Genomic DNA, 26230 nt, shown 5'->3' with positions numbered 1-26230 from the left:
ATTTCGTCATTTGATATTTGTTCATAGTGACCCTGACTATTACTGTATTTATTTACAAGTCATTTTACTGTATATTTTTGGAGAAAAGTTTTTTATGATTTTTTGAAAATTGGACTTTAATTCCTTAAGTGGTTTTTGGGGTAAGTTTGACTGTACTTTTTTCACAAAATACAATAAAATGACTTGTTAATAAATACAGTAATGGTCAGTGTCACTCTGAACAAATGTCAAATGACAGAATGAGCAAACCTATAAAGGAAAGATTTTTATGGATTTTTGAAAATTGGACAGTGGAAGTGCTTGAATGAATTTTGGGGAGAATTTGACTGTACTTTTCTCCAAAACTATACAGTAAAATGACTTGTAAAAAAATACAGTATTAGTCAGTGTCACTCTGAACAATTATCAAAGGACAGAATGAGCAAACCTATAAAGGAAAGATTATTATGAAATTGTGTAAATTAGACACAGTGTAAGTGTTTGAATAGATCGATAATTTGCAGTTTGACTGCCCTTTTCTCCAAAAATATACAGTAAAATGACTGGTAAAAAAATACAGTAATTGTCAGGGTCACCTTGAGCAAATATCAAATGGCAGAATGGGAAAACCTATAAAGGAAAGATTTTAATGAATTTTTGAAAATTGGACAGTGGTAGTGCTTAAATGAATTTTGGGGCAAATTGGACTGTACTTTTCTCTAAAACTATACAGTAAAATGACTTGTACATAAATACAGTAATAGTCAGGGTCACTCTGAACAAATATCAAATGACAGAATGAGAAAACCTACAAAGGAAATATTTTTATGTTTTTTTTTTTTTTGAAAAATGGACAGTGTTTGAATTCAATTTGAGTTTTGGGCAAGTTTGACTGCACTTTTCTTCAAAACTATACAGTAAAATGACTTGTAAATAAATACAGTAATATTCAGGGTCACTCTGAACATTTTCAAATGACAGAATGAGAAAACCTATGAAGTAAAATTGGTTATGAATTTTTGAAAAAATGGGACAGTGTAAGTATTTGAATGCACGTTGATATTTGGGGCATATTCGACTGTACTTTTCTCTAAAACTATGCAGTAAAATGACTTGTACATAAATACAGTAATATTTGTGGTCACTCTAAACAAATATCAAATGACAGAATGAGCAAACATATAAAGGAAAGAGTTTTATTAATTTTTGAAAATTGGACACAATGCAAGTGTTTGAATAAACAGATTATTTGCAGATTGACTGCCCTATTCTCCCAAAATATAAAACTATACAGTAAAAGGACTTGTACATAAATACAGTAATAGTCAGGGTCACTCTGAACAAATATCAAAGGACAGAATGAGCAAACCTATAAAGAAAATATATTTATAATGGTTTTTTTTAGAAATTGGACAGTGTTTGAATTCAATCTGATTTTTGGGCAAGTTTGACTGTACTTTTCTCTAAAACTATACAGTAAAATGACTTGTAAATAAATACAATAATATTCAGGGTCGCTCTGAACAAATTTCAAATGACAGAATGAGAAAACCTATAAAGGAAAGATTTTTATGAATTTTTGGAAATTGGACAGTGTAAGTGTTTGAATAGACAGATTATTTGCAGTTTGACTGCACTTTTCTCCAAAAATATACAGTAAAATGACTTGTAAAAAAATACAGTAATATTCAGGGTCACTCTGAACAAAAATCAAATGACAGAATGAGCAAACCTATAAAGGAAATATTTTTATGGATTTTTGAAAATTGGACAGTGGAAGTGCTTGAATGAATTTTGGGGAGAATTTGACTGTACTTTTCTCCAAAACTATACAGTAAAATGACTTGTAAAAAAATACAGTATTAGTCAGTGTCACTCTGAACAATTATCAAAGGACAGAATGAGCAAACCTATAAAGGAAAGATTATTATGAAATTGTGTAAATTAGACACAGTGTAAGTGTTTGAATAGATAGATAATTTGCAGTTTGACTGCCCTTTTCTCCAAAAATATACAGTAAAATGACTGGTAAAAAAAAATACAGTAATTGTCAGGGTCACCTTGAGCAAATATCAAATGGCAGAATGGGAAAACCTATAAAGGAAAGATTTTTAAGAATTTTTGAAAATTGGACAGTGGTAGTGCTTAAATGAATTTTGGGGCAAATTGGACTGCACTTTTCTCTAAAACTATACAGTAAAATGACTTGTACATAAATACAGTAATAGTCAGGGTCACTCTGAACAAATATCAAATGACAGAATGAGAAAACCTACAAAGGAAATATTTTTATGTTTTTTTTTTTTTTGAAAAATGGACAGTGTTTGAATTCAATTTGAGTTTTGGGCAAGTTTGACTGCACTTTTCTTCAAAACTATACAGTAAAATGACTTGTAAATAAATACAGTAATATTCAGGGTCACTCTGAACATTTTCAAATGACAGAATGAGAAAACCTATGAAGTAAAATTGGTTATGAATTTTTGAAAAAATGGGACAGTGTAAGTATTTGAATGCACGTTGATATTTGGGGCATATTCGACTGTACTTTTCTCTAAAACTATGCAGTAAAATGACTTGTACATAAATACAGTAATATTTGTGGTCACTCTAAACAAATATCAAATGACAGAATGAGCAAACATATAAAGGAAAGAGTTTTATTAATTTTTGAAAATTGGACACAATGCAAGTGTTTGAATAAACAGATTATTTGCAGATTGACTGCCCTATTCTCCCAAAATATAAAACTATACAGTAAAAGGACTTGTACATAAATACAGTAATAGTCAGGGTCACTCTGAACAAATATCAAAGGACAGAATGAGCAAACCTATAAAGAAAATATATTTATAATGGTTTTTTTTTAGAAATTGGACAGTGTTTGAATTCAATCTGATTTTTGGGCAAGTTTGACTGTACTTTTCTCTAAAACTATACAGTAAAATGACTTGTAAATAAATACAATAATATTCAGGGTCGCTCTGAACAAATTTCAAATGACAGAATGAGAAAACCTATAAAGGAAAGATTTTTATGAATTTTTGGAAATTGGACAGTGTAAGTGTTTGAATAGACAGATTATTTGCAGTTTGACTGCACTTTTCTCCAAAAATATACAGTAAAATGACTTGTAAAAAAATACAGTAATATTCAGGGTCACTCTGAACAAAAATCAAATGACAGAATGAGCAAACCTATAAAGGAAAGATTTTTATGGATTTTTGAAAATTGGACAGTGGAAGTGCTTGAATGAATTTTGGGGAGAATTTGACTGTACTTTTCTCCAAAACTATACAGTAAAATGACTTGTAAAAAAATACAGTATTAGTCAGTGTCACTCTGAACAATTATCAAAGGACAGAATGAGCAAACCTATAAAGGAAAGATTATTATGAAATTGTGTAAATTAGACACAGTGTAAGTGTTTGAATAGATAGATAATTTGCAGTTTGACTGCCCTTTTCTCCAAAAATATACAGTAAAATGACTGGTAAAAAAAATACAGTAATTGTCAGGGTCACCTTGAGCAAATATCAAATGGCAGAATGGGAAAACCTATAAAGGAAAGATTTTTAAGAATTTTTGAAAATTGGACAGTGGTAGTGCTTAAATGAATTTTGGGGCAAATTGGACTGCACTTTTCTCTAAAACTATACAGTAAAATGACTTGTACATAAATACAGTAATAGTCAGGGTCACTCTGAACAAATATCAAATGACAGAATGAGAAAACCTACAAAGGAAATATTTTTATGTTTTTTTTTTTTTTGAAAAATGGACAGTGTTTGAATTCAATTTGAGTTTTGGGCAAGTTTGACTGCACTTTTCTTCAAAACTATACAGTAAAATGACTTGTAAATAAATACAGTAATATTCAGGGTCACTCTGAACATTTTCAAATGACAGAATGAGAAAACCTATGAAGTAAAATTGGTTATGAATTTTTGAAAAAATGGGACAGTGTAAGTATTTGAATGCACGTTGATATTTGGGGCATATTCGACTGTACTTTTCTCTAAAACTATGCAGTAAAATGACTTGTACATAAATACAGTAATATTTGTGGTCACTCTAAACAAATATCAAATGACAGAATGAGCAAACATATAAAGGAAAGAGTTTTATTAATTTTTGAAAATTGGACACAATGCAAGTGTTTGAATAAACAGATTATTTGCAGATTGACTGCCCTATTCTCCCAAAATATAAAACTATACAGTAAAAGGACTTGTACATAAATACAGTAATAGTCAGGGTCACTCTGAACAAATATCAAAGGACAGAATGAGCAAACCTATAAAGAAAATATATTTATAATGTTTTTTTTTAGAAATTGGACAGTGTTTGAATTCAATCTGATTTTTGGGCAAGTTTGACTGTACTTTTCTCTAAAACTATACATTAAAATTACTTGTAAATAAATACAATAATATTCAGGGTCGCTCTGAACAAATTTCAAATGACAGAATGAGAAAACCTATAAAGGAAAGATTTTTATGAATTTTTGGAAATTGGACAGTGTAAATGTTTGAATAGACAGATTATTTGCAGTTTGACTGCACTTTTCTCCAAAAATATACAGTAAAATGACTTGTAAAAAAATACAGTAATATTCAGGGTCACTCTGAACAAAAATCAAATGACAGAATGAGCAAACCTATAAAGGAAAGATTTTTATGAATTTTTGAAAATTGGACAGTGTAAGTGCTTGAATTAATATTGTGGCTATATTGACTGTACTTCTCTCCAAAACTGTACAGTAAAATTACTTGTTAATAAATACAGTAATAGTCAGGGTCACTCTAAACAAATATCAAATGACAGAATGAGCAAAACTATAAAGAAAATATTTTTATGGATTGTTGAAAATTGGAGAGTGCACTTGCTTGAATTACTTTTGGGGCAAATTTGACTGTACTTTTCTCTAAAACTATACAGTAAAACGACTTGTACATAAATACAGTAATAGTCAGGGTCACTCTAAACAAATATCAAATGACAGAATGAGCAAAACCTATAAGGGAAATAAAGGAAAGATTTTTATGATTTTTTGAAAATTGGACTGTAAGTGTTTGAATGAATTTTGGGGATGATTTGACTGTACCTTTCTCCAAAACTATACAGCAAAATGACTTGTAAATAAATACAGTAATATTCAGGGTCACTTTAAACAAATATCAAATGACAGAATGAGCAAACCTATAAAGGAAAGATTTTTATGAATTTTTGAAAATTGGACACAGTGTAAGTGTTTGAATGGACCGATTTGCAATTTGACTGCACTTTTCTCCCAAAATATACTGTAAAACAACTTGTAAATAAATACAGTAATAGTTAGGGTCACTCTGAACAAATATCAAATGACAGAATGAGCAAACCTATAAAGGAAAGAGTTTTATGAATTGTTTAAATTGGACAGTGCAAGTGCATGAAAGAATTTTGGGGCAAATTGGACTGTACGTTTATCTAAAACTATACAGTAAAATGACTTCTTAATAAATACAGTAATAGTCAGGGTCACTCTAAACAAATATCAAATGACAGAAAAAGCAAAACTATAAAGAAAATATTTTTATGGATTGTTGAAAATTGGAGAGTGCACTTGCTTGAATTACTTTTGGGGCAAATTTGACTGTACTTTTCTCTAAAACTATACAGTAAAATGACTTGTACATAAATACAGTAATAGTCAGGGTCACTCTGAACAAATATCAAAGGACAGAATGAGCAAACCTATAAAAAAATATTGTTATGTTTTTTGTTGTTGAAAATTGTAGTGTTTGAATTCAATTTGATTTTTGGGCAAGTTTGACTGTATTTTTCTCTAAAATTAAACAGTAAAATGACTTGTAAATAAATACAGTAATATTCAGGGTCCCTCTGAAAAAAATTCAAATGACAGAATGAAAAAACCTATGAAGTAAAATTGTTTATGAATTTTTGAAAAAAAATGGGACAGTGTAAGTATTTGAATGCACGTTGATATTTAGGGCATATTCGACTGTACTTTTCTCCAAAACTATACAGTAAAATTACTTGTAAATAAATACAGCAATAGTCAGTGTCACTCTGAACAAATATCAAATGACAGAATGAGAAAACCTATAAAGGAAAGATTTTCATGAAATTTTGTAAATTGGACACAGTGTAAGTGTTTGAATAGACAGATAATTTGCAGTTTGACTGCCCTTTTCTCCAAAAATATACAGTAAAATGACTTGTAAAAAAATACAGTAATAGTCAGGGTCACCTTGAACAAATATAAAATGGCAGAATGGGAAAACCTATAAAGGAAAGATTTTTGGAAAAATTGGTCAGTGTAAGTGTTTGAATAGACAGATTATTTTCAGTTTGACTGCACTTTTCTCCAAAAATATACAGTAAAATGACTTGTAAAAAAAATACAGTAATATTCAGGGTCACTCTGAACAAAAATCAAATGACAGAATGAGCAAACCTATAAAGGAAAGATTTTTATGAATTTTTGAAAATTGGACAGTGAAAGTGCTTCAATTAATATTGGGGCATTATTGACTGTACTTTTCTCCAAAACGTCTCGGTTACGTATGTAACCCTCGTTCCCTGAAGGAGGGAACGGAGACGTACGTCAGAACTGAATCGACGAATGGGATCTTACTTTAGAGACCAATCCTACTTCGAGCATCTAACAATGAGCCAATGAAATTTGGCATGCGATCACGCATTCCACGCTCCGCCCCGCAGCGTGGGTATAAAACAGGAAGTGGTGTGGTATAAAACAGGAATGGTAGATCAGCGCTTTTCCTGCTGAGGAGCCGAGAGGTGACCGGACTCCTAGCGGAAGCACAGCATCTGGCGACGGGACGTACGTCTCCGTTCCCTCCTTCAGGGAACGAGGGTTACATACGTAACCGAGACGTTCCCTTTCAGTCGGTCACGTTCGACATACGTCAGAACTGAACCGACGAATGGGATCCCTATGGAAAACGCCAGGATGCTGGCCCTTCCAGCGTCCTGCTTGAGCACACTGCACCGTCTAGTATGGTACGGAAGTCAGGGCTCCAAGCAGGGAGTACAGTCACTGCTGTTTCTGCAAGACCCACTCAGAATGACTATTGGATAATGCTGGGAAAGCGTGCCTACCTCAGAGAGAGGGTACGCTGCGGATCCACGTCCTTCAGGGAAGGAGAGATGGCGGAATACACATAAGGACTAACCTGGCAGGGTAGTGCAACATATGGCAGTCTCTGGGGTGGTTCCAGCCTGATTGAAGGGGGGAAAGAACACGCCCAGAGACGACAGAGCGGGCTCTGTCGAGGGAAAGACACGGGGCTAGCCCGAAGGGTAGCTGGTACCGTGGAAGAATACACATATGGGGTTGCCGTGAGGGAACCGCTACATATGGAACCCAGCCTACAGCCATGTTTCACAAGCGTACGGGTGCAGGCCTGGCGTCAGACGGTCCGCAACGTCTGACACCGGAGGGGTGACGGAGGAGCTCGACAGGGTTAGCCGGTTTCCCGAGGAACACAACTGGAGACAATTAGACGCACGTATCCGGCCCAGAGGGCGGGAGTGGCGTTTCGCAAGCCGACATTTAGAACGGGCACTTAACGCTCCTGGCCACTGGGGGCGAGGATGCGGGAAGATACCGGCTCTACACGTAAGCTATAGAATCTAGCAAACGTGTTAGGTGTCGCCCAGCCCGCAACTCTACATATGTCTGTCAGCGAGGCGCCTTGAGCCAGCGCCAAGGAAGAAGCAACACTCCTAGTGGAGTGTGCTCTTACACCGAACGGGCAAGGCACGTCTTGGGACTGGTAAGCCAAGACTATAGCATCCACTATCCAGTGGGCTAACCTCTGCTTGGAGACAGCCTTTCCCTTCTGCTGGCCTCCGTAACAGACGAAGAGTTGCTCTGAGGTCCGAAGGCTCTGGGTCCGGTCAACATAAGCGCAAAGAGCGCGGACCGGACACAACAAAGCCAGGGCTGGGTCTGCCTCCTCCGAAGGCAGCGCTTGCAGGTTCACTACCTGGTCCCGGAAGGGAGTGGTAGGAACCTTGGGCACATATCCGGGCCGGGGTCTCAGGACAACGTGAGAGTTACCGGGCCCGAATTCTAGGCATGATTTGTTGACCGAAAGTGCATGCAGGTCCCCTACCCTCTTGATCGAGGCCAATGCCGTCAGGAGCACTGTCTTCATCGACAAGATTTTAAGCTCACAAGACGCCAAAGGCTCGAATGGGGGGCTCTGAAGTGCTCTGAGCACTAGAGCCAAGTCCCAAGAGGGTACCGAGGTAGGACGAGGAGGATTTAGTTTCCTCGCACCTCTGAGGAACCTGACGATTTGGTCGTGCTTCCCCACGGACTTACCTTCTACTACATCATGGTACGCTGCTATCGCAGCAGCATATACCTTGAGGGTGGAGGGAGACAGCCTTCTCTCCAACCCGTCTTGCAGGAAGGAAAGCACGACACTAATCGAACACCTTCGGGGGTCTTCCCCGCGGGAAGCGCACCACTCAACGAACAGGTTCCACTTCAGAGCATAGAGGGGGCTCTAGCTGAAGCGATGGTATCTACGACAGCTTGTGGTAGTCCATCTAGAACCTCCGCGTCCCGTCCAGGGACCAGACATGAAGATTCCAGAGGTCTGGACGCGGGTGCCATAGCGTGCCCCGTCCCTGAGAAAGAAGGTCCTTCCTCAGGGGAATCGGCCAAGGAGGGGCTGTCGCGAGGAGTGTAAGTTCTGGGAACCAGGTCCGGTTGGGCCAATACGGCGCAACTAACAAGACCTGCTCCTCGTCCTCCCTGACCTTGCACAGAGTCTGTGCAAGAAGGCTCACTGGGGGAAACGCATACTTGCGTAGGACCCGGGGCCAGCTGTGCGCCAGTGCATCTGTGCCGAGGGTACCCCCGGTCAGGGAATAGTACCACTGGCAATGGGTCGAGTCCGGAGAGGCAAACAGGTCTACCTGTGCGGCTCCGAACTGGTCCCATATCAGCTGGACCGCCTGGGGGTGGAGTCGCCACTCTCCTGGAGGTGTCGGTGTCGGCTGTCTGGTTCAGCGCACCAGGGACATGAATGGCCCGAAGCGACCTCAGCTGCTTCTGACTCCACAGGAGGAGGTGGCGGGCGAGTTGGAGCAGACGACGGAGCGTAGACCACCCTGACGGTTGATGTACGTAACGGCCGTGGTGCTGTCCGTACGGACCAGTACATGCTTGCCACGCAGCGGCCCCTTGAGGCGGCGGAGTGCCAAGTGTACTGCCAGTAACTCGAGGCAATTGATGTGCCAATGCAATTGCAGCCCCGTCCACAGACCAGCAACTGCATGCCCGTTGTACGTGGCCCCTTAGTCGGTGGCAGAGGCATCCGTGCATAGCACAGCATGCCTGGACACTTGTTCTAGGGGCACCCCGGCCCGGAGAAACGAAGTGTTGGACCACGGGCTGAAGGTTTGGCGGCAGTAAGGAGTCACTGGGACCCGGTACTGACCGCTCTGCCACGCCCACCTCGGGACTCGGCCATTGAGCCAGCGTTGAAGCGGTCTCATATGAAGCAATCCGAGCGGCGTGACCGCGGCTGCAGATGCCATATGCCCCAGGAGCCTCTGAAAAAATTTCAGTGGGACCGCTGTCCTGCTCTTGAACATATTCAAGCAGTTCAACACTGACTGGACTCGCTCCTCGGTGAGGCGCGCAGTCCGGTTGACCGAGTCCAACTCCATACCGAGATAAGAGATCCTCTGTGTAGGACAGAGTTTGCTCTTCTCTCGGTTGACCCGAAGGCCCAACTGGCTGAGGTGACTGAGCACCAGGTCCCTGTGTTAGCACAACTGGTCCTTCGACTGGGCTAGGATCAGCCAATCGTCGAGGTAGTTGAGAATCCGAACGCCGGCTTTGCGGGACACTGGACGGGTTGGGCGGCCCCCTTGCGTCCGGCACCCTGCTTCGCGGGTGGAGGCTGCTGCTTGGCCTGGCAGGGGCGGAGGCAGAGGCGGAGGCGGATGCCGGGGGACGCCCTCGGCGACGAGCAGACTGGGGGGCTGCCCCGGGCGGCTGGGTGGAGGCAGCAGTGGGCCGCCGGGGCAGGATGTTCTTTATGGCCTGCGTCTGCTTCTTGGCCACCGAGAACTGCTGGGCAAAGTCCTCGATGGCGTCGCCGAAGAGGCCGGCCTGACAGACAGGGGCGTTCAAAAACCGAACCTTGTCCGAATCCCGCATGTCTGTCAGGTTCAGCCACAGGTGGCATTCCTGGACCACCAAAGTGGACATCGCCCGATCCAGGGAGCGTGCAGTGACTATCGTCGCCCGGAGGACGAGGTCCGTCGCCGCACGCAGTTCCTGCATAACTGCCTGGTCGGAACTACCCTTGTGCAGTTCCATGAGCGCCTTGGCCTGGTGGACCTGCAGGAGCGCCATGGCATGCAAAGCTGATCCGGCTTCTCCGCAGGCTGCGTAAGCCTTGCCCGTCAAGCCGGACGAGAACTTACACGCCCGGGAGGGGAGACGCGGGGCGTGCCTCCAGTCCGCAGCAGTCTTAGGACACAGGTGCATCACTGATCAGACGGTGTCTCATTGACGCGCCGTATCACCCGCACTGGCAGACTCTCTCACTCAACACTCTTGACTCGTAGTCAGACACTCTTCGTAGGAAACAGTAAGCACTGCTCGGCTCCGAAGTAGAAAGCGCTGATCTACCATTCCACTTCCTGTTTTATACCCGCGCTGCGGGGCGGAGCATGGAATGCGTGATCGCATGCCAAATTTCATTGGCTCGTTGTTAGATGCTCGAAGTAGGATTGGTCTCTAAAGTAAAATCCCATTCGTCGGTTCAGTTCTGACCAGCCTGTCCTCCTCCGAAATACGACCATATAGGTCGTATGTGCATGCAGCATATTACGACCTATAGTCACGTTTTAAAATGAAGCGCCCTCTAGCTGTCTGATTAATAATGACAGTCTCGTTTGTCGGGTGTGTCGTCATCAAATGAACTTTGACCGTCGTTGTCAATATAAAAATGAGATGAGAGGAAGGAGTCACCCTGAACTTTGTAATCCAGGTGGGTTTATTTTTGTTCTTTTTAAATTATCATTCTGATTGTCTGCAATTCATGTGTAAGTGCAGTATGATGTTTACAAATCAGTTGCAAATGCCACCGAACGAACGCGATTTTACCATAGTAACGTTGTTGCTCAATCCTGTTAGTAAAAGCCAGGTGACCACAAAGCTTACCATGTTTTTACCACAGCAACTGTGGTTTCACTGTCTACTATTTGAAAAGCATAACACAACACTTACTATTGTTTTACCTCAGTATCCATAGTTTTACTGTAGTATTTGTAGTTAAAACATGGTACCATACCATGATTTTAACACAGTAACTGTTTTTACTGTGTACTATTTGTATTTAAGCACTATGACTACAACACTTACCATGGTTTCACTACAGTAATGTAGTTGTACTGTGGTACGTGTAGCTAAAGCACAGTAACCATGGATCTTACCATGGTTTTACCTCAGTAATCATAGTTTTGCTGTGGTGTTTGTAGTTAAACAGTAACCAAAACCTATACCATCGGTATATATATATATATATATATATATATATATATATATATATATATATATATATATATATATATATATATATATATATATATATATATATATATATATATATACCATAACCAGAGTTTTACTGTGGTATTTGTAATTAAAGCACTGTAATCACGACACTTACCATGCTTTTAAAGCAGTAACCATAGTTTTTTTCTGTGGTAGCTGTAGTAAAAAAGCATAGTAACACAAAATTTTTAATATTTATGTTATTGTATTGTTATTGTTAGTATTTTTCTGTCTTCCAGTTTCTTCAGATCACCTGCTCCTCCATCTCCATCTCCCACAACAACCTTAAATACAACAGTTATTTTAAGAAGCCATTTCTTGCAAAAGCTCACTAACTGTCTGTCTGTCAGCTTTTTTTCTGAACAGTATTTTGTAAATCATCTACACATATCTTGGCATATTTTTGTTATTTTCATATTTTCTACACATTCTTGGCAAAACTCAAAATCTAATTTTGACCAGTTATGTCAGAAAGCTGCTAGTATTAACAGGGAACTTGAACTCAAAGCTCCCAATGCTGATCTTGAAGAAGCTGCAATGGAGGCTGAACAAGTCCTTTAAAGGTTCAGCCCTTCACAGGTAAAGGTGAACACATCTAGCTTTAACAGATTTGTTTTTAAGGAATGTATCTTTATTATGTTATGTGTTATTAACTTTCCTTAAAGCCCTTCCTCTTATATATATTGGTCACAGATAATTTTTAAAACTGCCTCAACATGTATATATTTCTCTTTGTTTCAGCTGAAAAGAAAGTGATGTCAAGGGCTTGTTCGTGGAGTGGGATGAATTTGGCGGTTTATGGAAAAGACGAAAATAAAAGAAGAAAAAGCTGCAACGGTAAATATTTCCAGTGGTATGTCTGTTTTTGTCGTAACCCTTGATTGAACATCACTGCATTTACATTTCGCACAGCATTGGAGGTTTCTTAGGCCCTGTCCACACGAAGCCAGCGCTTTCCTAATCCGATCTTTTTTTCCCCTCGTTTCAAGAAATATCTGCGTCCACACGAGATAAAGAAAACGGACTAAAAACGATGTGTGGCGCTGTAATTCTGCCACAGAAATACACTAAAAACGGAGAAGAAGAGTTGTGGCTAGAAGGGGTATAGCAGTGGTCGGAGGTGAGGCAAAATCTCACAATAAAATAACAATAAATACATTTGCTACTTAACAGATGTGTTTTATTAATGCCTACACCTACACCTACCCCAACCCAAAACATACCCTTACAATAATGCAGATACGTTAATTAAATGACGCAAAATTGATGTGCGCATGCCCAGTGCCCATAGTTGTATCCCTTAACTCTTTCCCCGTGCTGGATGTAGTGTGATGACAACACCGTTTCAGAAAATATACGGATTCGCTGTACACACGAAAACAGAAGATGATCATTTTCAGATTTATCCACTTTGGGACCCGGTTTCGAATAATATCGGATTCATGCTTCTAAAACGCCGGATCCGTGTGGACGAAACGCTGATACGGTACAACATTATTTATACGTATACAGCTAAACGCCTCTCCATGTGGACGAAACGCTGATACGGTACAAAATTTATACGTAAACAGCTAACCGCGTCTCCGTGTGGACCGGGCCTTAAACTTTACATATCACACTGCTCCATCAGTAAGAACCTAATAAAGCACGGTTAGTCAAACTCGGTCCTGGAGGGCCACTGTCCTGTAGAGTTTAGCTCCAACCCTAATCAAACACACCTTCCTGTGATTTTTCTAGTGATCCTGAATCTAGCTTGCTCAGGTGTGTTTGGTCAGGGCTGGAGCTAAACTCTGCAGGACAGTGGCCCTCCAGGACAGAGTTTGAGGAACACTGTAAAAAGTGTCATGTCAACGTAGTAGTAGTTCACACAGTGAACATATACATATATAATTGTTTATATATGTAAACACGCACTACACCTTACGTCTTTTGCAATGTCTCGTGCATGACATAACATTATAAAAAGTCGGGGCTCAAGTTAAAATCATTTCAACTTCTCATCTCGAGACCTTGCGGGTTATTTTCCCATTCCACTGCTCGCGACTCGCGTTTTTCAAAGCAAACACGCTTTCTGTGTGAAAAAGGCCATGATTCATTGTCTCGCTATCACCAGAACAAGCTCAATTTAAGATTGAACATTGGTCTGGGGAGTCTGCTCAGTATTTTCTACTGCACAAGAGGCATGATCAATGGGCCTAATTCAAATGACTTTGTTTGCAATTGATAGTCCATCAAACAATCAGACCACAAGAGGCGTGAGCAATAAGCATCGACCTATCGCTTCTCTATCCGTCATCGTGTTAAATCCACCAATAGCCCACCAGGTGGATAAGCCAGTCTGTGATTGGTTTCCGCAAAAGTGTGTAACAGAAGCAGTAGACATGAATGTGCAGGTTTCCAGACTGAGCTGCAGGGTGAAATCAAACCACTGGCAGATCGGGCTGGGTTTATCCAGTCTACATACTTCATACAACCGCAATAGGAATATTAGAAAATGTCTGCAATTTTAAGTGATAAAGCTTTATAAAGTCAGGATTCTGATTGATTGTCAATGTTTTTATTGTTTCTCATTTATTTTAATAAAATTATCTTCCATCCTGTCTTGCAGGTTTTCTCATGGATTGGTTATTCTCTATCAGCTCTCTGCATTATCAAACCCAATGGCCCCTTTGCTAACAGGAATCACTCACTCACTCACTCACTCACTCACTCACTCACTCACTCACTCACTCACACACTCGCTCACACACTCACTCACACACTCACTCACACGCTCACTCACTCACTCACACATACACTCGCTCGCTCACTCACTCACTCACTCACAAACACACACACACGCTCATACACTCGCTCACTCACTCACTCACTCACTCACTCACTCACTCACTCACTCACTCACTCACTCACACACACTCACTCACTCACTCACTCACACACACTCACTCACTCACTCACTCACACACACACACACACTCATACACTCACACACTCGCTCATACACTCACTCGCTCATACACACACACACACACACACACACGCTCATACACTCACACACTCGCTCATACACTCACTCACTCACACACTCGCTCATACACTCGCTCACTCACTCACTCACACACACACACACACACACACACACACGCTCATACACTCATACACTCACTCGCTCACTCACACACTCGCTCGCTCGCTCACACACACACACTCGCTCACTCACACACACACACTCGCTCATACACTCACTCACTCTCTCACTCACACACTCGCTCATACACTCACTCACTCACACACTCACTCACTCACACACTCGCTCATAGACTCACTCACTCACTCACTCACTCACTCACACACACTCACACACTCGCTCATACACTCACTCACACACTCGCTCATGCACTCACTCACTCACACACTCGCTCATACACTCACACACTCACTCACTCGCTCATTCCCTTTACTCGCTCATAGACTCACTCACTCATTCCCTCACTCACTCATTCCCTCACTCACTCATTCCCTCACTCGCTCATACACACGCTCGCTCGCTCACTCACTCACTCACTCACTCACTCACTCACTCTCACACACACACACACACACACACACACACACACACACACACACACACACACACACACACACACACACACACACACACACACACACACACACACACACACACACACACACACACACACAAAAACACTTTCTGCCAACTTCTGCTTATAGCATCTCTACTTGCATTAATTTCTCCTCTACAGTGAACAGTCCAAAATTATAAGCAACTTTTTTTGTTTTTTCTTTTTTTCTTCTTTTCTTTATAGTGGCACAATCTGGAGAAGTACCTGGGTGACAGAGGATGCTGTGCTGGGCACTTATGTTTGTCTTTAAACAGTTTGACATATCAATAAACATTGTGAAATGACAAAATGTGTGCATTCATTGTTTTGTTTTTTACTTTTAACTTTTTTTTTTTTTATTCTTATAGTTAAACTAGTAGAGTTAAGAATGGCAAAAGGTTTTCAGGAAACACAGTGATTAAATGTATATTGTAAATACACTATAAATACACTGTAAATATTACATAAGCACTTTATTTAAATATTAGCTGCACTTATCTTTGGTCTTATCTTTAGATTAGTTGTTTTTTGTAAAACAAAGGACAGATAGATAGATAGATAGATAGATAGATAGATAGATAGATAGATAGATAGATGGATGGATTTGAAAACGGTGACCAACATTATTTAGTTGTCATACAAATTTTCTTTTTGAATCTATCATCAGACTTTGATGCTCTTCTAGGGGACTATACTTGGCCCCTGGGGATGGCAGGGCAGTAAAACACACACAGATGTATACTTATCATGGACATGTGTGAAGTGTCACATTAATATTGTCTTTTAAACGACTTTCAATCTTTAATTCAGTCATAGTTAACAACAGAACGAGAATATACCCCCAAAGTTATCAAATGCTCATATAGAACATGCTTCTCAATGTATTTAACTAGAACAAGAATACAGTGTTAACAATAAACGAAGACATCTATTTAAACAACCAATACACCTTGTGACACTTCATTGTACTATGTGCATGCTCATCTTGCTTGTAGTACAGGGTCCATGTTGATCTTTCTCTGGTGCATCACCCTTAGTGTGTCTGAAGTGTCTGTAACAATATAGCCGATACAATCTCTTCAAATGCATCTTTCAACCTTCCCTTCACTGTAATTTGTCATATTTACTGTATTCGACTCAGCATCTAGGCAGCATCTATATGCAGTGGTTACATTCTAGCAAATTATTGTCCTAAATGACATTAATATGACTAAATGTTCATGTCTCAATTAAACCAATCATGGTTATTTTATGTATTATTTATTTTAAATTGTGTATTTAATAAACACCATGCTTAATACAGAATATCAACCATACTTTATCCAAAACTTTACTGGACAATACAGCTAATGTTACATATAAAGACATGTCATTTAAGATAAATAAAAATGGGTTATGTTAAAACCATATGATGTTTATTAGTTCACAAATGAAGCTGCCACACAAATTCATGCATTGTGAAATCACATCCAGTTTCCTTTTCATTATCAGAGCTATACTGGTTTTATTCCTCTTGCTTGGCTGTCCATATCTCTAAACAATTTGCAATTGTTATCTATCATTGTACAGAACAATTGTTGAACAAAAGACGTGACCAATTCAAAAAAATCCCTTTATTGTCACAATACCATGAACACAAGTGTACAGTTGATGAAATTATTTTGTGCAAACTCCGCAGCATGACAGTATGGATGACAAGTATAGAACACATATACAGTATTGACAATGTACACATAAGGGACTCGATACAGGTAGAGAGAGAACAATATATGGTACAATACTATACTATACAGAGAGCACTAAATGAAAACAATAATAAACACAATAATTACAGTATACATATACCACTGTCGCCTTTTTCAACTAAATATTCAAATAAATGTTCAACTAAATTACTGATCTGCCTGCATTGTCACTATATGATAATTAGTTTTCTTCAGAGCGGCTGTATAACCAAATCAAATTCTGTAGCATAATTTTTTTGTGTTAACACTGTGAAGCTGCTTTGAAACAATCAGCATTGTAAAAAGCGATATATAAATAAAGGTGACTTGACCATTGCAAAGCAGCATGAATTAGTGCAAATATATTGTTAGGGTGCAGTATAATACTATGTCAGAGTCCAGTCAGTGTAACTGATGGAGAGCAGTGCATATATGTGCTGTGTGTGGTGTTACTGGTACGAGTTCAGTAGTCCGATTACCTGTGAAAAGAACTCGTCTCGCAGTCTGCTGGTGCAGGTTCTGCAAGAACGTCTGCCTGATGGTGATGGTGAGAGCAGGCCATGGCTCGGGTGGCTGGAGTCTGATGATCCTCCGTGCTTTCCTCACATACCACCTGGTGTAGCTGTCCTGGAGGGAGGGAAGCTCACCTCCAACAATGTTCTGTGCAGTTCAGACCACTCTCTGCAGAGCTTTGCAGTTGAGGGTGGTGCAGTTCCTGCCAGGATGCTTTCCACAGTGCATGTGTATTATTAATTTAGGGTTTTGGGGCTCACATTGAACTTCCTCAGCTATTTGAGGAAGAAAAGACACTGATGAGCCTTCTTTAGCACAGCATCAGTGTAGATGGGCCATGTGTGGTCACTGATCACTGGAGATATGAACACAGAGCTCAAATAGTTCCTCAGCTCTACTGATGCAGTGTAGCTTTTTCTCAACCAGGGGATGAAGACCTAACATAAAAAAACATGTATTTAGGAGGTGGTAAATAAATAAACAATATACTGTATTATTTATACACATTGTTTATACACATTATATATATTATATTAGTACCAGTTAGCAGCTCCTCTACTTCTTGATGTACTATTTCTGTACAAGTAAAAAATGAGAACATACAAGCAGTCATAACAAATCAGTAATCTATTGAAAACTCTTTAGTACATATGTACAAAATGCATATTTCTTTATCAACTGGCTTTATCCTCCTTCAAACAATCAGAGAAAATAATCAATAATAATAATGATAATGATAATAATAATAATAATAATAATAATAATAATAATAATAATAATAATAATAATAATAATAATAATAATAATAATAATAATAATCAAGTCAATAATAATTCTAGGAAAAAAAAAGAGTTTCTGGTGAATAACTTGTGACTGTGAATAACAGGTGTCAGTACTCACCATATTAAGTAATTTCCTGCCCAGATTCCAAAGATAATGGCACAGCTGATTTGCTCATTCTATAAAAAAGATTTATAAGTGAAAAATGATAACTGCTGACTTGAACAGTCCTTTGAGAGATCAACATCAAATACTGTACTACATATAATTGCATTGCTTGAATACAGACATACCAATGGAAATGTGCACCTTTTCGTCATTCTGTCTTTTCTCTTCGGGCACAAGCTGGCCATGTTCATTCTTCATCCCCAACAGGACTGGTTTGGATTGCTGTAAGCAGTTTAAAGGCCTTTTTACACCAAGGAACAAGTCCACACAGAAGCTATATAACATTTAATGACACAGAGGAACAATATCGTTGGAATCATTTAAAAATATTTTTCCAGCAGATGAAAAATAAAAACCTTGACAGCCAATTAGATCACTTAAAATGGCAGACAACATAACCACAGCACGTGCTTATAATAAACAGAAATGTATTGTCCGTTGGTGTTGATGTTAAAATAGTTATCATTATAGTTATTGGTCTTGGTGTGAACAAACTTAAATGATCTGATGTGTCATGTGACATGTTAAACTATTATTTCTAAACAGATGTGTTCAATAAAAATAAAAAAAACATTGAGAAAAAAGGCAGACTATGAGGTGTGGGCAGATATCATGTACTGTTCGAAACGGAAGAAACCTTCCCCATTTGTAAAGGTTAATATAGAATACAATGGACTTAACATAAAATTTCTGATATGAACTGTCTGACTACTTACAAGGGGCACAATCGGCACGAGACTTGAGACAATAGCCAATGACAGCAGCAGGAATAAAAGCCATAGAATTTTGTACAAGTTTGCTTGTCCAATATCTTATGAATTTGCTGACTTGGTAAATTGTATGAAGTATGTAGACTGGATAAACCCAGCCCGATCTGCCAGCGATTTGATTTCACCCTGCAGCTCAGTCTGGAAACCTGCACATTCATTTCTACCACTTCTGTTACACACTTTTGCGGAAACCAATCACAGACTGGCTTATCCACCTGGTGCGCTATTGCACGATGACGGATAGAGAAGCGATAGGTCGATGCTTATTGCTCACGCCTCTTGTGGTCTGATTGTTTGATGGACTATCAATTGCAAACAAAGTCATTTGAATTAGGCCCATTGATCATGCCTCTTGTGCAGTAGAAAATACTGAGCAGACTCCCCAGACCAATGTTCAATCTTAAACTGAGCTTGTTCTGGTGATAGCGAGACAATGAATCATGGCCTTTTTCACACAGAAAGCGTGTTTGCTTTGAAAAACGCGAGTCGCGGGCAGTGGAATGGGGAAAAAAACCTGCAAGGTCTCGAGATGAGAAGTTGAACTGATTTTAACTTGAGCCCCGACTTTTTATAATGTTATGTCATGCACGAGACATTGCAAAAGACGTAAGGTGTAGTGCGTGTTTACATATATAAACAATATGTGTGAACTACTACTACGTCGACATGACATCCCCATCTTACTGATGGAGCAGTGTGATGTGTAAAGTTTTTAGAAACCTCCAATGCTGTGCGAAATGTAAATGCAGTGATGTTCAATCAAGGGTTACGACAAACACAGACATACCACTGGAAATATTTACCGTTGCAGCTTTTTCTACTTTTCTTCAGTCTTCTCCATAAACCGCCAAATTCATCCCACTCCACGAACAAGACAGGTTAAACAAGCCCTTGACATCACTTCCTTTTCAGCTGAAACAAAGAGAAATGTTGAGGCAGTGTTAAAAATTATCTGTGACCAATATATATAAGAGGAAGGACTTTAAGGAAAGTTAATAACACATAACATAATAAAGATACATTCCTTAAAAACAAATCTGTTAAAGCTAAATGTGTTCACCATTACCTGTGAAGGGCTGAACCTTTAAAGGACTTGTTCAGCCTCCATTGCAGCTTCTTCAAGATCAGCATAGGGAGCTTTCAGTTCAAGTTCCCTGTTAATACTAGCAGCTTTCTGACATAACTGGTCAAAATTAGATTTTGAGTTTTAAAAATATGCCAAGATATGTGTAGATGAATTACAAAATACAGTTCAGAAAAAAAGCTGAGAGACAGAGACAGACAGACAGACAGTAAGTTAGCTTTTGCAAGAGATGGCTTCTTAAAATAACTGTTGGATTTAAGTTTGTTGTTGGAGATGGAGTTAGAGGAGCAGGTGATCTGAAGACACTGCAAGACAGAAAAATATTAAATTACAATAACATAAATATTGAATTACAAAAAAAACCCAAAACATTAAAGGCATGGCAAGTGTTGGGGTTATTGTGGTAGAACCATGGTATGTTTTGTGGTAACAGTGTTTTAACTACTAATAGAACACAGTAAAAGTACAGTTACTGAGGTAAAACCATGGTACGTGTCATGGTTACTGTGCTTTAACTACATATACAAAAGAAAACTATGCTTACTGTGGTGAAACCATGGAAAGTATTGTGTTTACCGTGCATTAACAACAAAATACCACAGCAAAACTATGGTTACTGAGGTAAAACCATGAAAATAGTTTTTTATTGAGCTTTAAAAACAAATACCACAGTACAACTATGGGTACTGTGGTAAAAGCATTGTAAGTGTTGTGGTTACCATGCTTTAACAACAGATACCACAGTAAAACTATGGTTACTGTGGTAAAAACATTGTAAGTGTTGTGTTTACCATGCTTTAACAACAGACACCACAGTAAAACTATGGTTACTGTGGTAAAAACATTGTAAGTGTTGTGTTTACCATGCTTTAACAACAGATACCACAGTAAAACTATGGTTACTGTGGTAAAAGCATTGTAAGTGTTGTGTTTACCATGCTTTACCACAGTAAAACGTCTCGGTTACGTATGTAACCCTCGTTCCCTGAGGAGGGAACGGAGACGTAACGTCAGTGACTGACGAATGGGGGTTTCGCCTAGAAACCAATCATCTTCGAGATCTTAGAAAGCGCCCAATGGCAGTGCCAATGCCATGGGCATGCGAATTTGCATGCGTAACTCCGCCTACCCACCTGGGTATATAAGGAAGTAGCTGGCATGAATCGCATTATGTTACCTGCTGAGGAGCCAAGACTGAACTCTCGGCCGTTCCAGCGGTACAGCGGAAGTGGCAGCGGGACGTTACGTCTCCGTTCCCTCCTCAGGGAACGAGGGTTACATACGTAACCGAGACGTTCCCTTTCGTTCAGTCACTCCGACGTAACGTCAGTGACTGACGAATGGGGGTCCCAATGCAATCACGCCATTTGGCTGTCTTCCAGTGCCCTGCGCAAGCGTGAGAACCCTGATGCAAGCAGAACGGTCAAAGGCCTCTACTTAACGCAGGAATACCAAGGTACACTGGGAGGCATATTCCAGGAGGAGATATGCGCCAAGATGCCTACCCGTAGGGAGGACTTAGGGATACACGTATGACCCCGGGGGGCTGCATACGGAAGATCACTGGGGTACCAGCCGAAGGTGGATTTTTAACCCCAGGAGGTGGCAAGGTTGCCAAGGGAATACACCCGCTCAGGGAGGCTTACGGTGGAAATACACATGTGGGGGTCGCCGGAGGGGAACCATGCACATGGGGCACCTGGCCGGACACGAGTGTCTGGGCTAAGGGCAGACTTACTGGCATCGGCGTCGTCAGTGCTGGAGGAGCTCAGGGCTCTCGGGGAACTCACCTGAGAAGAATATCGCACGTATCCAGTCCGTGGAGTGGAATGGCGAGCAAGCGAAGACACCTGAGCCAATCCATTACCGGCCACTTGTAGAGGCGAGTACATAGTCGGATACAGGCTCCACTCGGAGGTTACAAAACCTGGCGAATGTGTTTGGTGTCGCCCAGCCTGCAGCTCTGCAGATGTCTGTCAGCGGAGCGCCATGTGCTAAAGCCCAAGAGGAGGCCACACTCCGGGTGGAATGGGCCCTGACCCCAAGGGGACATGGGCGTCCCTGCTGCTGGTAAGCCAAAACAATGGTGTCCACTATCCAGTGAGACAGCCTTTGCTTTGAGAGAGCCTTCCCTTCAGCTTCCCACCATAACAGACAAAGAGCTGGTCTGAGGTCCTGAACACTGCGTCCTGTCTACGTAAGCGCGAAGGGCGCGTACTGGACAGAGCAATGCCAAGGCTGGGTCTGCCTCCTCCAAGGCAGCGCTTGCAGGTTCACCACCTGGTCTCTGAACAGAGTGATGGCAACCTTGGGCACATATCCAGGCCGAGGTCTCAGGATCACGTGAGAGTCAGCCGGCCCGAATTCCAGGCACGTTTCGTCAACCGAAAATGCCTGCAGGTCCCCTAACCTCTTGATGGAGGCCAATGTGGTCAGGAGTGCTGTCTTATAGACAAGAACTTAACATCTACTGACCGCAAAGGCTCAAATGGGGCCCTCTGCAGAGCACTTAGAACTACTGAGAGGTCCCAAGAGGGTAAGAGAGGAGCACAAGGAGGAAGTAGTCTCCTCGCACCCCTCAGGAACCTGATGACCAGGTCGTGTTTACTTACCATTTTCCCGTCCAAGAGGTCATGGTAGGCGGCGATAGCGGCCACATAAACCTTCAGGGTGGATGGAGACAGCCTTCGATCCAACCCTTCCTGGAGGAAAGAGAGCACGGACCCGATCGGGCATTTCCAGGGGTCTTCTTGGCGAGAAGAGCACCAATTGACGAAGAGGTTCCACTTCAACGCATAGGCCTGTCTCGTGGACTCGGCCCGAGCGGAAGTGATGGTAGCCACCACCGGAGGTGGTAGGGTACTCAAACCTGCCGCGTCCCGTCCAGGAGCCACACGTGGAGGTTCCAAAGATCGGGACGCGGGTGCCACAGGGTGCCCCGTCTCTGAGAGAGTAGGTCCTGTCTCAGAGGGATTGGCCAGGGAGGGGCTGTCGCAAGGAGCACTAGTTCTGGGAACCAGGTCCGGCCGTGCCAGTACGGGGCGACCAAGATGACCTGCTCCTTGTCCTCCCTGACCTTGCACAGAAACGTGCAAGAAGGCTCACTGGGGGAAACGCATACTTGCGTAGGCCCCGCGGCCAGCTGTGCGCCAGTGCATCTGTGCCGAGCGTGCCCTCGGTCAGGGAATAGTACAGGCTGCAGTGGGACGAGTCGTGAGAGGCAAACAGAACTACCTGTGCGTCCCCGAACTGATCCCAATCAGCTGGACCGACTGGGGATGGAGTCTCCACTCCCCAGGGATTGGCTGAACCCGTGAGAGCTCGTCGGCTGCACGGTTCAGGATCCCCGGGATATGGACAGCACGAAGGGACCTCAGGCGCTTCTGACTCCATAAAACGAGATGGCGGGCGAGTTGAGACATGCGGCGGGAGCGTAGACCGCCCTGGCGGTTGAAGTACGCTACTACGGCCGTGTTGTCCGATCTGACTAGTACGTGTTGACCCTTCAGCAACGCTCGGAAGCGGTGCAGGGCGAACCGTACTGCCAGCAACTCGAGGCAATTGATATGCAGGCGGCTCTGGCTCTCTGACCAAGAACCGGCGGCTGCATGTCCATTGCACATGGCACCCCAACCCGTGGTGGACGCATCTGTTGACACAACAACATGCCGGGAAACTCGTTCTAAGGGCACTCCTGCCCGTAGAAAGCTGAGGTTCGACCACTGGGTGAGTGTCTGTCTGCAGGCCTGAGTCACTGGGACCCGGAGCGTGCCAGACTGCCATGCCCATCTCGGGACTCGATCGCGAAGCCAGTGCTGAAGCGGTCTCATATGAAGCAATCCGAGCGGCGTCACCGCGGCTGCAGATGCCATATGCCCCAGGAGCCTCTGAAATAGTTTCAGTGGAACCGCACTCTTGCTCTCTATATGCCTGAGGCAAGTCAGCAGCGACTGCGCGCGCAAGCCGGTAAGCTGCGCGCACATGGCGACCGAGTCGATCTCCATACCGAGAAAAGAGATCCTCTGCACGGGGCAGAGTTAGCTCTTCTCCCAGTTGACCCGAAGGCCCAAACGAGCTAAGTGGTGGAGAACCAGGTCTCTGTGTTCGCACACCCGGTCCCGAGAGTGGCCCAGTATGAGCCAGTCGTCGAGATAGTTCAGGATGCGAACCCCTTGTTGCCTGAGTGGCGCAAGGGCTGCCTCGACAATCTTCGTGAAGACGCGAGGGGACAGAGCTAGCCCGAATGGTAGTACGGCATACTGATATGCCCGCCCTTCGAACGCAAACCGCAGGAACGGTCTGCGTCGCGGAAGGATGGACACATGGAAGTACGCGTCCTTCAGGTCGATCGCTGCAAACCAATCGCATGGACGAACGCATTCGAAAAGGCGTTTCACAGTCAACATCCTGAACGGAAGCCCGTACAGGGATCGGTTCAGGACGCGAAGGTCCAGGATCGGTCGTAACCCACCGGATTTTTTCGGTACAATGAAGTAAGGGCTGTAGAAGCCGGACTTCATCTCGGCTGGAGGGACGAGCTCGACCGCACCCTTCGCCAGTAGGGTCGCGATCTCCGCACGCATGACTGGGGCATTGGACCCCACCATGGTGTACCGGACACCCCGGAAGCGGGGAGGAGCTCGCGCGAACTGAATCGCGTAGCCGAGCCGGATGGTCCGTGCGACCCAGCGGGACAGACCCGGCAGCTGTAGCCACGCTCCCAGGGAGTGTACCAACGGGGTCACGCGGAGCACCGGCGTACCCTCGGTGGGGCAGCGAGGCAGCGTTACCGGCCCGGACTCGGGTGGCGTAGCGGCCCGGTGTCGGGGCGGCGGTAACGGCTGCGCCCTGACAGAGGAGACCAGGGAAGGACTCGCGTTCCACTGGGGTCTGCTCTGAGAGGGGGCTGGCGACAGAGAGGGACGAGAGCGGCGTGGCCCGGGGGCGGCGCACACTGCCGTCACCGGTCTCTGGGTGCTCAGGGATGGGTTAATCAGTTCTTTCTACAAAGGTTGCTGCTGACCCGTGGGCCAGCAGCTGGACAAAGGATTCTCCCCCGACCCTCCACCGGGAGAAGGGGCGGACCTGCCACCGTCCCATGAAAGAACTGCCCATCCCAGAGCTGTCCGCGTCCGGAGCGCCGCTGGCCTTATTTTCAGCAGGCTGCGGGGCTGGCGCGGACTGGGGCGGCTTCCTGCAGCGCGCCCTGTGGCGTGGCCAGGGTGAAGGCTGCTGCTGTGGCCACGCGGGAGGGGGTCGCAGGAAGTCGCCCAGGCGGCGAGGAGGCTGAGGCAACTGTGCCGGCGGCGCTTAGGTGCAGCAGCGGGCCGCCGGGGCAGATGGCCTCAGTCTGCCTCTGGGGACAGCCAAGAACTGTTGGGCGCAGTCCCTGACTGTGCCGCCGATAAGGCCGGCCTGGGATATGGGCGAGCTGAGGAGGCGGGCTCACTCAGCCGTCCCACATCGACCAAGTAAGGCCAGTTGTCTTTCCCGGACCACAGCTGTGGACATCTCCTGACCCAGGGGGCGTGTGGTCACCTATGCCGCGCTGGGCGGGATCGGTGGCGGCACGCCTTCCTCGAGGCAGTGTTACCGGCCCGGACTCGGGTGGCATAGCGGCCCGGTGTCGAGGCACTGGTAACGACTGCGCCCTGACAGAGGAGACCAGGGAAGGACTCGCGTTCCACAGGGGTCTGCTCTGCGAGGGGGCTCGTAAGCCCTGGATCAGCTCTGTCCTCGTGCATACGCATCGGGGCGGCAGCTTACCCCATAGCACTGCTGGACTACGCCACCGAAGTAGACGAGCCAGCAGGCTTGGGAGGGCGCTTAGGATAGCCTCACCGCGTCAAGTCAAAGCACTCAGTGGACACCGAAGTGCGCAACAGAGCACCTGACCGAGGGGGAGGGACCCCAGTGTACCCTTAGGCCGCGACCCCTCGAGGGCAGAGAAGGCGGAGGAGGCCACCAAACGGTCG

General features: G+C 43.4%; 2 long non-coding RNA genes across 3 annotated transcripts; one reads left to right on the top strand and one right to left on the bottom strand.

Moving 5' to 3' along the window:
* The first annotated feature begins 10887 nt into the window (after positions 1-10887).
* On the top strand, positions 10888-14338 carry LOC137065385 (uncharacterized). 2 transcript variants are annotated; one of them, XR_010901638.1, is made up of 4 exons: positions 10888-11027; positions 11833-12172; positions 12335-12446; positions 14202-14338. It is a non-coding gene; the product is annotated as an uncharacterized lncRNA (long non-coding RNA). The 2 variants fall into 2 exon arrangements; XR_010901637.1 differs by having other exon boundaries at positions 11833-12178.
* A 2639-nt stretch (positions 14339-16977) lies between these two features.
* LOC137065101 (uncharacterized) lies at positions 16978-21020 on the bottom strand. The gene is made up of 6 exons (XR_010901593.1): positions 20238-21020; positions 19975-20083; positions 18527-18623; positions 18354-18412; positions 17994-18029; positions 16978-17890 (listed from the first exon to the last, which is right to left on the bottom strand). It is a non-coding gene; the product is annotated as an uncharacterized lncRNA (long non-coding RNA).
* Positions 21021-26230: the final 5210 nt, after the last annotated feature.

This window comes from Pseudorasbora parva, chromosome 25, assembly GCF_024679245.1.
Source record: "Pseudorasbora parva isolate DD20220531a chromosome 25, ASM2467924v1, whole genome shotgun sequence".
Classification (NCBI taxonomy): domain Eukaryota; kingdom Metazoa; phylum Chordata; class Actinopteri; order Cypriniformes; family Gobionidae; genus Pseudorasbora; species Pseudorasbora parva.
This window is presented reverse-complemented; position numbering and strand designations above follow the sequence as displayed.